This window comes from Anomalospiza imberbis, chromosome 14 (genome assembly GCF_031753505.1).
Source record: "Anomalospiza imberbis isolate Cuckoo-Finch-1a 21T00152 chromosome 14, ASM3175350v1, whole genome shotgun sequence".
NCBI lineage: Eukaryota > Metazoa > Chordata > Aves > Passeriformes > Viduidae > Anomalospiza > Anomalospiza imberbis.
The window spans coordinates 9,581,185-9,594,118 of NC_089694.1; the positions used below are offsets into that span (position 1 = coordinate 9,581,185).

General features: G+C 39.8%; 1 long non-coding RNA gene across 1 annotated transcript in view; it reads left to right on the top strand.

Annotated features, from left to right (window-relative positions):
• LOC137482508 (uncharacterized) overlaps positions 1-12,934 on the top strand; it is a 189,136-nt gene that overhangs the window by 4,205 nt on the left and 171,997 nt on the right. The gene's annotated exons all lie outside the window — the stretch shown is intronic.

Sequence of the window (12,934 nt, forward strand, 5' to 3'; positions counted from 1 at the left end):
TCACGCGGTGATGGCGGCCGGGCCGGCGGGAGGGATGGGAATGCGGCTTCCTTTACAAACTCACAGCATGCAGTCGGTCTCAGTGCCCCTCTGGATGGAGAAAAGAGCTGTAGCAGGGATATCGGGAGCAGCAAGCTGGAATAGCAGGGATGAGCAAAATCCCGGAGTGGTAGAGGAGATGTATCAGAAACACCACAGCTGTAGCTGGAACCGCAGGGCATCTGGGCAGGGAAAGGGTGCGGAGCTACCGTGTAGCAAAAAACACCGAGCAGTGGCAAAGAAACGGTGAGGGCTTGGCTAGCAGCAGCTGGGCTCCTCAACATGGCAGGGAGAGGCTCCCTGGGAAGGGGAAAGGGCTCGGGATCCCAGGGTTGCCCCTGAGGCACCCAAGCAGATGGTGAAAGTCCCTTATTTAGTGAGGTTGGGTCCCATCTCAGTGGCTGCTCTCATGAGCAGACTCACCCATGACAGAAGAAGCAGGACCAGACTGGGCTCCAGCAGCAGCAAATTCCCCTCCCAGTAAGCAGCAATTCCATCGTCCTCCTCCAAAGCGAGAAAACAAGAGAGCGCCAGGAGCTGCGCCCAGCTCCTTCCCCAGCCCAAATCTCTGGGTAACTCTGCCCTTCCCAGGAGAATGCCCCTCAGCTAGGACAGTACAGCCAGCTGCACTCCTCCCCCTTCTCTGTGGTTACTACTGTTGTATCTCTTAAGTACTGGTCGTTATTGTTTCTTAGCAGCAAAAATGGGAGCAAATTCCCTAAGAGAAAGAAACAAAAGGATGCCTGTTAGCAGGGGAGCTGTGTTCATAGTGTTTGCAGTGTGAAATGAGGCTTGCCACCGTAGTACCACGTTGAGAATGACTTGCAACAAACAGTAGGAAAGCTGTTCCCTCTTAAGGATAGTGTGAAACTTTGCTCCTATAAGAGATGTTCAGCAGAAGGTGTTCAAATGTGAGGAAGGGCAAGGACTATAGTACATAATGGAAGGTGGCCCTTGAATGTACTCATTTGTGAGCAGCTTTTGCCATGATGTTGTAATTATTCCTCTAAGAGGAAAATATTCACAGACATTTAACAGCAGCTGAAAAAACAGCAGCAGCAGAGAGGATCAAAGAGAAATGACATAAAGGCTGATAGCAAATGGGGGCAGTAGCTAGAGAAAGTACTATTGACCTTATATCTGAAGAATGTGGATTATGGTTTTTCTGGAGCAGGCGATATCTGCACTATTTTGTTTAATAGCTATCCTTTATCCATGGTGATAACAATTCTCTGCAACTCTAATAGAAATTATAATTAGCCACAACAAAAGCTTGTGTGAAGAAATTATTTCAGCCTGATACAGTGTGTCAGAAGAGTTTACATGTCTCTGCTCTTCAGAGGCTCTGTGACCTGTTCCATGGAACCACCGATTTAACCATATTTAGGGACTTGGTGGGACTGTATACCCTTTTTTCAAGACCCCTTTGTTAATTAAGAAACTAGAATTGCTTTGTATCATGTGCTAGCCTATGTCTAACAATATTGCTTACAGCATGTGGGTCTGCTTGTTGACCTTATCTACATAACTAGGAGTTGAGAGGGGGAATGAACAGTGCTGGAGGCTGCTGATGGCTTTTCATGGAATCAGACTCTGTGGCCTTGCTGTTGGAATAGCTCATGGACTTGGCTCCAATTAAAATAAAGTCCAGCTACATGATGAATAATTGCTTGCTTTATTTTATAAAACTGGCACTCAGTAAACTTATCCAACTCATTCTTCATAGAAAAACCCAAGAGTGACATAGGAAGCATGACATGGTGTTGGGTCGGAAAGCGCAGTATCTCTGTAGCACATGGTAGATGAACTGAATTTTCCTGGTTCTGACATTGTCTTTGTTAATATTTGGAAGGCTACTTTATTGATCCAGATGTTACAAATGTGAACTTGAAGTTCACTGGCTTCTACTAACCAGCATTCTGTGTGCACCTAGACTTGTGACTCTTTTTGAGGTAATAGAATGTGTTTCTAATACTATTTGTACTGCTGTGTTCATATTGACTTAAATATTGCTTCTTACCAATACCAAAGTACTGCTTCTTACCAAAGTACAACAGTATGGGGAGATAGAGGAAGAACTGTTTCACTGAGCAGATTATCAAAACCTGAGAGGAGAAAGTAGTTTTCCAGATGATTTGATTTTGCAGTGTATGTCACTAAAAGTACCAGAAAGCTCCTAAGCAAATTGATGCAAGGTTCTGGATGACATAGCCTAAATAAAGTCTGTCTGGACTGATATTTCATTGAGTACAAAACCATCTGTAATGAGGGAAAATACAGCAAATGGCAGAAGACTCTTAGTAGGGATTTGAGATTGTTTTGGTTGTGACAGGATATATAAAATGGTAAAAAGCAGTGGCTGATTTTTGACTTGTACTGTCAGTATGTACATTCTCTACAATTGCAGTGAGGTAGGGATTATAGGATAAATTGACCTGGGCTCCAGCCTATAGAAATGGGATTTCTAACACCTCTATGCACTGGGGTATGGAGCTCTGGTGGACTTCCCTGTCCTGGCACAATGCACATGTGTGTGTGTTGTGTTCACACTACACCTGGCTTGATCCATTCTGGTCAAGTCACTCCTGGTGGCTGGGGATGAATGTGGAGGTGCAGAGAAGCTGAATAAAGTTCAAACAAAATATGCTAGTTAGACATCCTTCTACTGCACCAAACTTGGCCTTATATAATACAGCGTTAGATAAAGAATTTAAATTTATTAATGGAGGAGTAATTTGACAGAGTGACCCAAACTTTGACTGTCTGCATTTTTTCTGTCTTATTTTGATAAATCCTCTGTAGTATCTCTGCTTCCTATAACAGCCATAAATTAAGACTTGCAGTAATATTTACCTAGTCTTTCAGAGGAATTGAAGTTTTCTTAGCAGAAACAGAGAGAGAATACAGAACTGCTTTTCCGTACTGGCTGAAATACCACAGGAATGTATTTCCCTTCTGCATTTCACTCCAAAGCAAAATGGATGCATCAAAAAGAATTTCCTCATCCTGAATCTCAATGTTTGTTTGTTTTGGTTTTATTTAAGAAAGCAGAGTAAAGTTTACCAACTGGACTATTTTAGGTTTTACAATATGAGAAAATAGTATATAATATAAAAACTGTTCAAAACTCAGTTAAAAGGCTATCTTCAAACTTGGTACTTCTCTTTTGTTCTGAAGGAGATTTTTAGGAGCTCTGCAGTCTTCTCAGTGCTTAAAAGATTGCTTTTCAGTGGTCTATGTTGGGAGATTAGTCAGTGAACACATAATTTTCCATAATCATAAGAGACAAGAGTTTTGAATAGTGGCCTCAGACTCCCCTGGGCCACTCAAATCTTAAATTAACTTCTATTGCTTTGATAGTTGGGTTTTCTTTAATCTTCAAAATGGTTAAGAACACCATAAGGCTAGCTAGCAGGAATTTTCTCTTGTCTATTGAGTCTCACTTACAAGGATTAATGAAGAGGAAATGGGAGCTTTTGTTGTAGAAACTGAGTGAATCTTATGGCCTCTATAGCAAACTGTTTGTTGATTTAGTAGAAATTGTGTTTCACTAGCGGGGTAATTCATCAGCATCAGACACCAGTAGTACTGTATGTGCTGAAATCAATTTTGTGTGAGGTTCAGAGCACACTGGAAATCTTATGCTTTAGGAGATATTTCAGGGTATGACAGAGAAGAATCAAGTGATTACCCTAGACTGAAGAAACCAAGTGTGCTAAGACATGTCAAACTTTATCAATCAAAGCTATTTAATTAAAAAAAAAAAAGCCACAAAACAAAACAAAAAAATTTGACCATTTTAATTCATGTTTGCAAAAGTACTTCCATTTTCTGAAAAATTGTTAAGGAAAATTTTTATAATGTTGAACTTCTCAGACAGTAAGGCTGTAGATGAAAAATGTCAGAAGCACCATTAACTGGAAGCAGTTTATATGCTGGTGGATGATGTATGAGTGCAGTGGGCCATGGTGGTCAGCACACAGCCCAGCAGAGGTTCTGCCTGGCTGGTGCTGAGGGATGAGAGGTTATCAGTCCTGTGCTCTTCTCCCTGTGCTTCTCCAAAGGCCGTGGAAAGGTGTCTATGCAGCCACCAACAGCCGGGAGACTGTTGCTGGGTGTGTCACAAAGGGACATAGAATATGAATCAGAACAAATGCTGGGGGGTGATGAGGAGTGGGATAAACCTGAAGCTTTATCTCTTGATGATCTTTGGGTGCATAAAAGCTCTCATTAATTTGGCAGGACTGTAAATGAGAAGGGGCCCATGAATGAGAGTATGACTAGCTCCGTCCCACGGGCTGTAATTATCTTAAAAAGAAATCAAGTTTCTGAAATCCTTCTTTTCCTTCAGACCTCACTGTATATGTATGTTCAGAGGGAAATTGAGACCTATTAGTGCAAAAGAAATTAATTCCATGCTAAATTGGGCCTATATGTACACATTTCCCCTATTTTATAACTGGTCAAGCTGAACAATTCACATGAAGAACTGCTTAAAGCTGAATGCTTAGGGCATAAAAATTACCCACAGTTGAAAGTTAGTAATGTCATGTAATAAGACGAGCTAAGTTTGTGCTAACAAAAAAAGTATTGATTAAACTCTTCACAATATATTGTTGCATTCCTTTTATTTAGATTCTTGCTAAAGGTTCCCTGAGATACATCAGCTTTCCATTAATCACAAAATCATTCTTGGCTTGAGTTTCTGTAGACAGCAATTTTGCAATGTGTATGCTTCATAGCTTATCAAAAGCCTGATGTTAGACACGCTCATGGTAGTCTTAGAGAACATTTATTAGCAGTGTCATTTCTAGAGCAAAAGCATGTAACTGGGAGCATTGTGTCTGTGACTTACTGAGGCAATGGGAAAGTGCTGCTTGAAGCCTGTTCCAGGCTGTCTGGTGCCAAGCTTCTAGGTACCCTGTGAAACCATACATGTAAATAGGATTGTTTCATTTTCAAAAAAGAAATTGTGTGTGCATGTTTAAGAGTATTGCACATTAGAAGCTCAAACTTGAGGGTGGGATGACTGCTATCTTGTGGTATTCCTGGTAGTTAAAATGTGTTGATGGACATAAATGATTGTTCTGGGTTAATTCTGAGATTTGTCTTCCATGCTTTCTTCTTCCCCCCCAGGAGAAAAATTAACCCCATTCCATCTGTCAGACTCAGACAAAGTTCATAAATTTGTATTCAGAGAGTATTTCCTGGTTTATAGCTGCTTACAAAAGTCGATCTTTTTGTCACTAAACTGACTAAACTGGGTTTTGATAATTTCCATTTTCAGTCACCCCTGTGGCACAGAATGCACAGAAGGGGAACTGGGGAACCACAGGGTTCATTTTGGCTGCTGCCCAGATGTTGTTATGAGCTTTTGGAGCTGCTGCTTTCCCAGCAGAGGTCCTGCAGCCAGGAAGTCACTGTACTGCCAGGAGGTGCAACAGAGAAAACCAGAATGAGCCAAGGGGACAGAGAGGATTGGCTATAATATGCCACAGTTTATTGCTTATTTACTGTACAAATCTTTAAGATGGGCTAATGGAGAAGGGGAACTAATCCTGTGGGTGTTGAATCTCTTCTGATAGCAAGAAATGTTAGCATAAAATTGCAGCAAAGTGGGACAGCCTCTGAAAATTTTCCTTGGAGTAAGCTGTTTTCCCCCTACTGTGCAGAACAACTAGAAAATTTCCATTATAACCATGCACTTTGCCCAAGCTAATCGCTTTGTATCAGGGTGACTTGTCTGAGTAGCCCTCCTCAGAAGACAGAGAGAGAGAAAGAAAATTTTACATGCTTTAAACTTTACCTTTGAGTTATGTTTTAGAATTCTTGCTCTTTGTTGTGTTAGTAAGGAGATAAAGACAGAAATTTTCTATGGGAAAAAGTGGAATAAATAAACACAGTACTGAATATGGCCCATGAAATTGAAATTGATATTACATATATAATTTTATTTTTATTCTTTTGCATACCAGCAGATGGATCCCCTTCTAAATTCCACTGTAATATCCCAGAACACACTGAAATAATGTGATGATAATGTTCTTAATGTTGTAGTTTTCAAAAGGCTGGAGCACCTACCCAATGAAGACAGTCTGGGAGAGTTGGGATTGTTCAGCCTGGAGAAGAGAAGGCTTCAGGGAAACTTTAGAGTACCTTCCAGTACCTAAAGGAGTTGCTAGAAATCTGGAGGAATTTTTTATAGGGACATAAGTAATTGGACAAGGGATACTGTCTTTAAATTGACAGATTAGATTAGATTAGATTAGATTAGATTCTTTACTCTGAGGATGGTGAGGCACCAGAATAGGTTGCCCAGAGAAGGTGTTGCCCCATCCTTGGAAATGTTCAAGACCAGATTGGATGCAGCCCTGAGCAACCTGATGATGGGCTGGAAGATGTTCCTGCCCATGGCAGGGGTTTTTGGATCAGATGATCTTAAAAGTCCCTTCCAACTCAAGCAATTCTGCGATTCTCTGAATTATTCTTAATTCTTAATATCACATATTATGAGTGTTTTTCCAATCTCAATATTTCTTTCTCCAGTTTACTGTAAGGATTCCTGAAATGCCTTAATCTGCAGGTGGTAATATCTCCCAAGCACACTGTTTCTGTCTGCTATTAAAGAATCAAATGGTTTTAATATCCAAAGAGAAGTCCTTAGGGAGTTGGTTTTGTGAGGCTCATCCTTCCAAAATTTTGAAGGATTGGGCATTCGTACTCAAAAGGGTATAACCAGAGGGTGGAAAGGAAGATAGGAGGAGAAACTGTTGACACTTCTGGCTTTTAGAAGTGTTTGTAGTCTACCCATATGCTTGTTACTCACTTCCCACTTTGTTCCCTTTAAATGTGTTCAGTTTGTGAGAGAACTGGCTTTTGTTGTAGCTGCCAGAGGAGTAAGTGCAGGCTGTGAAGAGAAGGGGAGAGAAAGCTGTGAGCAAAGGCTTTGGGACAGCTGGGCCACTGTAGAGGCCAACTGTCCTGATCTGGTTTTACTGATTGGGATTTTCTTCTTTTCCTACAAAGCAACTGGCAGTAAATTCAAGAGCTAAGAAGGTTCTAGTCCTCCACAAAAATCCTATACTTCTGAGACAGGATCATATTCTGGTCTGAATCTATTGTACATTGAATGATAAATCTTGTTCTTTTTTACCTTATGGTGGCACTAGCAACAAATTTGAACTACATTTGTAGCTCAAATGATGGTTTTGAAATGGCACCGAGAGCCAATTTGTTTTTCTTCCTGTGTACCAGTACCAGTAAAATAACAGATTGTTTGAAAGATGCTTGTGCATATTGAGACTTTCAGTCACTGATCTTCAGAATGTATTATAAATCTTTTTGTTTCATAATTTCTTCCAAACTTTGTTATTTTGAATTTATTTCACCTACTGTCATTTAACTATGCTCTTCCTAAACTGGAACTAGCTGAAGTCTGAAGTAAGAGCTCTGCTCTCTTTTTCCTTGAGTATTAAGCCTCAATAAGACTTAAACTATAAAATTGGTAACCAGAATACAGACAACTTGCATTATCATCAGCTGTCATTTTGATCTGACAATACTGTATTATATTCTCAATAGATAGTTTTGTGAGCAAACAATGAGTGGCATAAATGACTGTGCTGGTCTAACATGGGGAATTTGAATTGTCAGTTGGAGAAGAATAAGGCAAAAATTGTATACATGGCCAAAATATTTAGCATAAAACTACTTGTGCTCCTCCTCTCTGCAGAAGGAAAAAGAAAGCTGGGGGAAGAGAGAGGCATATATTTAACAGATGGAAGAGGCTGCCTGGTGATACTACCTCTGTCAGCACTGTTGTCTTCTGATAAATTAAGCTCTGCATTGGCTGCACAGCTGTGGATACTGAAGGAAAAACTGAAAATGCATGTTGCTTAACAGAAAAGCAAAGATTATTTGTATGAGCTCTTCACTTATCAGGTGACTCCAATATGTGTGGTGGCAGAGGGCTGCTGGATAAATGATTGGGGATGCATTCTTCTGGAGGAGACCCTCTTACAGACTCTGGCCTTTCTCGGCTCGTTGCCTAGAAAGCAGAGTATTTCAGCAGAATAGAGCCTTATGAAAGATACATTGCCAGTCACAAGGGATTTTGGCCTTATTTAATATAGTCTTAGCAGAAATATAACTAATTTACTTGCAGAGCTCAGTTCCTTTAGAGCAACTTGGTCTGCAATACATGACAATTTACTGTACTTTAAAAAAAGTGTCTTTTAATCAACTTTAAATATGGGAAAAAAAATCTTTTCAGTATGCAGTTATCACTAGTAGCATGCCTGTAATTCTGTTCATTAGAAAATCTCCAGAGATACAGTAATTTACCATCTGTATCACTTTATTATATCTTTCTTTTAACTGACCTTTGTGACCTGATGTTAGGTGGTACTTCAACCTTTCTTGCTGTGCTGGAATTTATTTTCCTAGTGTATAAAGTGATCTTTCAAGATATGTGTATCTACTGTAGTATAATGTCAATGGAGTGAGACAGATCTTTGCCTTTGGAAGCTTGTACCAGGCTTGTGAGCTTAAATAGAGCAGAATGCAGATAATACCTGTAAACACAACAGGAACATCATGGGACTAAAATGCCTGCCTGGTTGTAAAGCTTACGGGTGCTTCAGAGAGATGCTTTAATTACAGGAGAGTTGTTTCAGAATCATCTAGTATGTGATAGAAGAGAGTTTGGAGGTGCAGCAGAGATTAGAGCTTTGCTGGTGTAGCTGCAGTGCAGACTCAATAAAAATTTAAAAAGCCAAGAGAAACATGAGTGATGAAAAGGAACTATGGAAAACTGTTTTACAAGTGGAGAAGCTGTGGCAAATTGACCAGCATTGATTGCACCTAAACTGGATTTTTGATTTGGCACTTTTAGAATGAGTATAGTTCCTCTGGAGAGAGAAGTACTTTCTGAAGAAAAAAACTTTTAAACATTATCTTGTTTCTTTCTCAGAAAAGGATTTTTAAGATGTCTTTGTAATTTATCATAATTGGATAGTCTGAATTAAAAAATACAATTCTGTAATAGAAATTGCTTGCTTCTTTCTCTGTAGCACACTCTGTCCAGAAATGTTCTTGGAGAGGGTACTGCTTATACATGGATCATTAACTAAGTATTCGAGGCACTCCGATCTAACCCACTTTCATCAGATTAAATTAAATAGAAATCACAAAATAACTAGCTTTACAGATCATCTCACCTTGGTCATTTTGTACTTGTACTGGTAGAATTAGACACTACAGTAGACAAGATGATTTCTTGTAAGGTAAGGAAAATTTTAACATGTCAGCAAAATAACTGCTTCTGAAAATGAAGAGAGCCAGGAAGACTACAGTGAAGGTGAATCACTTTAAGGATAAATTGTGTAATGTATTTAGAATTCAAGATCTATCGTGTGCAAATAAAAACTCAGATAACAGCCATGGGACCCCTGCTGCCTGAAAGCCAAGGTCAGAAAACAGAAATTACAGGGGTGATAGAATTTTAATTTCGTTAGAAAGAGACTCTGACTGAAGACCTATGTCATGGTTACATTAATCTTTGGGCATTCATTATTGTATGTTTAGCAGAGAAAAAGTGGGGGAAAGTTGAATCTGCCAATGATGAAGTGAAAATAAAGCCCAGCAATTTTGAAAAGACCCTTTTGCACCACAGCATCTTTTGTAGCATTGCTTATTGTTGCTCTTGTTTGTGCCTTCAGGGCTGTGAACTTTAGTCTCAGCTTTTGAGATACTATTTTAAAATACAAGTTTGGAGTTAATGAACGGCTTGATAGCACCTGCCTTGCATGGCAGATTACAAATCTCTGAGAAAGGAAGGTGGTGCCTGGTTTGCCTGTGAAGCTGCAGTGTTGACAGCTGACCTGCAGCTGTAGAGTATCAGCCCAGCAGCTTCCACAGCTCACCGTCTTGGTCCCTGCTTGTAAGACAGATTCCTTTTTGTTTCTGTATATCAAGTTAAATAAGCTTTCTGCCTGTATTTAAATAGATTTTTCAGTGGAGGTATTCCAGCTGTGTTGATTTTGTTTTATTTTTATTTTAAACACTTTTTGATTTCCTGACAAATTTCAGCAGGAACAGGGGACTGGTTCCTGGGCCAAATTAATTTAGCATTCTCCACTGACTCTTGTGGGGCTCTGCCAGCACCAGGTAGGGAAGTGCCTGGCTAGGTCAGCCACTGAGCTGGGGAGGGAAGAGGACAGGTAGAACAAAGACCCTGCCAGTGATCAATGTGTAAATTCTGTGAGTTTTTGTATTAAAAAATGGTATTGTGAGAAAGTTTAGATTCAAAACACGAGAAATATAATAACTTAGAAAAGTGAAAGTGTTCTGCCATTGCATACATTAACTGGAATATCAACTGCCTTGTGCACAGCTGCACTGGTAGTTTTCCTTCCTTTGAGTAGCCACCCCAGCAGCTGGGAGGAAATGGTTTTTCAGTCAGGTTCATTATCCTGAGGAAATATTTCTTTTTTTTTTTTTTTCTTTTTTTTTTTTTTTTTTGTATTAATTTTTGTAGATACTTACTGCAGAAGGTCTTTTTTTCTGGGAATTATGTCATTAAGTAAATGTTTATTTTAACTCCACTCTTAGAAGTACTACTTGGTAAGTGAAGCATTAGTTGTAGATTTCAGGATATGTGCAGAAAAGTCTAAAAGCTTCAAAAAGTAGGAATAAAGTTGCTTCTTTTCCTTTCATGCTAGTTCTGCAAACCTGTGTCTCCAAATTATCAGTGTCTTGTTGTTTTGGTAAAAACCCTTTAGCAAAACAGCAGCTATTGTTCTTTTCAAATAGAAGCACTTCTTGGGGAAGAAAGTAGAGATTACTATAAGTAAGATGGCATGGCTCAGAAGTGAGAGTTTAGACACGCCCTCATCAGTCTTGCTGTAGTGTCTTAATGTGTCAGTACAGCTCACTCTTCCCTAATTTTCAATGCCATCATGCTGCCAGCACTTCCCAGGCTACCTTGAACAGGTGAGACAAAAAAGCAAGTGCCCACTCCTTGCTGCCAGGGAAGTGGAGTGTGCTGGTTGAACTCCTGTGCCCCAAGGGGTGGCAGCTGAGCCCAGCTTTGCCCTTGGTGTGTCCCTCCTGGAGTGAGCCGTGGGCTGGGAAGGGATGGCAGAGCTGGCAGGTGACAGCGGGAGGCTGGCAGTGCTTTGGGCCACCACAGCTGTTCAGCAGGTGAATGTGTCACAACCTGCTCTAAGAACTTGGTATTTCCTTTAAAAGACTCTGCAGTGAAGAAGTATGGTGTACCTGGTATTGCTGGCATCCATTTTATTGGGAGTAGCTTTTGTTTTGCTCCATGGAAAGTGTTAAGTTTCCTCTTCACCATAATTATTCTTTTATATAGCCTTGGCTCTTTAATCTCCTCCCCTTTTTGCCAGATAATGTAAATTACTTTTATTTATGGAAGTTTTTGTTTATAAAATTGTTATTCTTGCAGAGAGTGCATTTTTTAAAGCCAAGCAAGAAAGTTTTCAGGATAGTTGCTTTTTCTTGTAATATTGTGTGTGCTGCATTACCTTGAAAAATAAATAGGCACTGTATGTTAGAATTCTTATTTAAAACTATGATCATTACAAGTGATTTTTGTTTGTTTTTATGCAAAGAAAAAATATATACTTCTATTGTGCAGAGACAGAATGATTATTAAATTTGTATTTTCCTCAATGTTTAGTTTTGAAACACTGCTTAGTAGTTATAGCCCTTATTTTTGCTGCATTTTAAAATAAATCAGAGACAGTAAAATAAGACTTCATTTACTTTGAGAAGAACCAGTAGTCCATGCATTCTCATTGAGTCTAGAGCAATTTATGCTAGTTTATCAGCTGGTAAATCTGAATCAATAATTCAGTAGTCAGCTATCCCTTTAGAAATCAAAATTTGTTGGTGATGTACTGCAAAAAAGTTACCATTTGCTTTATTAACAGAGCTTTACAGCTGTACAGCAATTTTCTCTTAAAGATCTCAAACCATTTTAATAAAGTAGAAAAAACTTTACCTTTATTTTCTTGCAAGGGGAAAAGTTGAAAAATACAGGGGTGAACTGCCAGGGTAGAGAACCTGTTACATCTGTTTTGACCTGCCCAGGACAGTTCCCAGCCCTGCAGCATCTGGTGTGCAATGACCGTGTCCATTTAACTGAGCTGTCACCCATCAAAAGAGGGAGCTGCTGTTAGAACTGTGTCTGTGATTTAACACGAGACACGGACCGTTCCTAAACATTACCTGGGGAATCGGGGGCAGAGGGGTGAGTGGCAGGATTTTAAAGTGTGTAACCTTATTTACATGGCAGGGACTGTTGTTGTTGCCCTTTTCACCCTGTGATCCCTGACCCCAAGGGTTCCCCTGTTGGGTTCTGGGGGCTGTTGTCCATGGGGGAGACTAAGCAGCTTGAGCCCAGATCTGCTGTGAGGGAGCTCTCCCACTATTCCATGTCCTGAATGTCCTGAATGCTGTCCAGGGAAATGCTGTGGGAGAGAAAGGACCAGCTAATGGAGCTGTACTGCTTTGCACTTCCTGAGGGTTTGGCCTGGGATTTATAATTGCAGCAGAATTTTCCTTTGCAACTGAGCTGAAAACCAAGCAGAGACAAATGGGAACCATAACTGTGAGCCATTTCACATGGGCCATATCAGAACCTGCTGCAGACCAGGATTTCTATTAGGAAGGAGTGATTTGTGACATTTCATAATACTATTTTCATCTATTTTAAAAATTATCAAAAATTGAATTTTCCTGTGGGGAGCACAGATTCATTTTATAAAGAGAGTATCTTTGGTTTTTGGTTTGTTTTTTTTTCTTGTTTATCTATTTATTTTTAAAAAGAGAGCAAAAGCAATTTTTCCCCATTCCCAAAGCAATAAGTTTT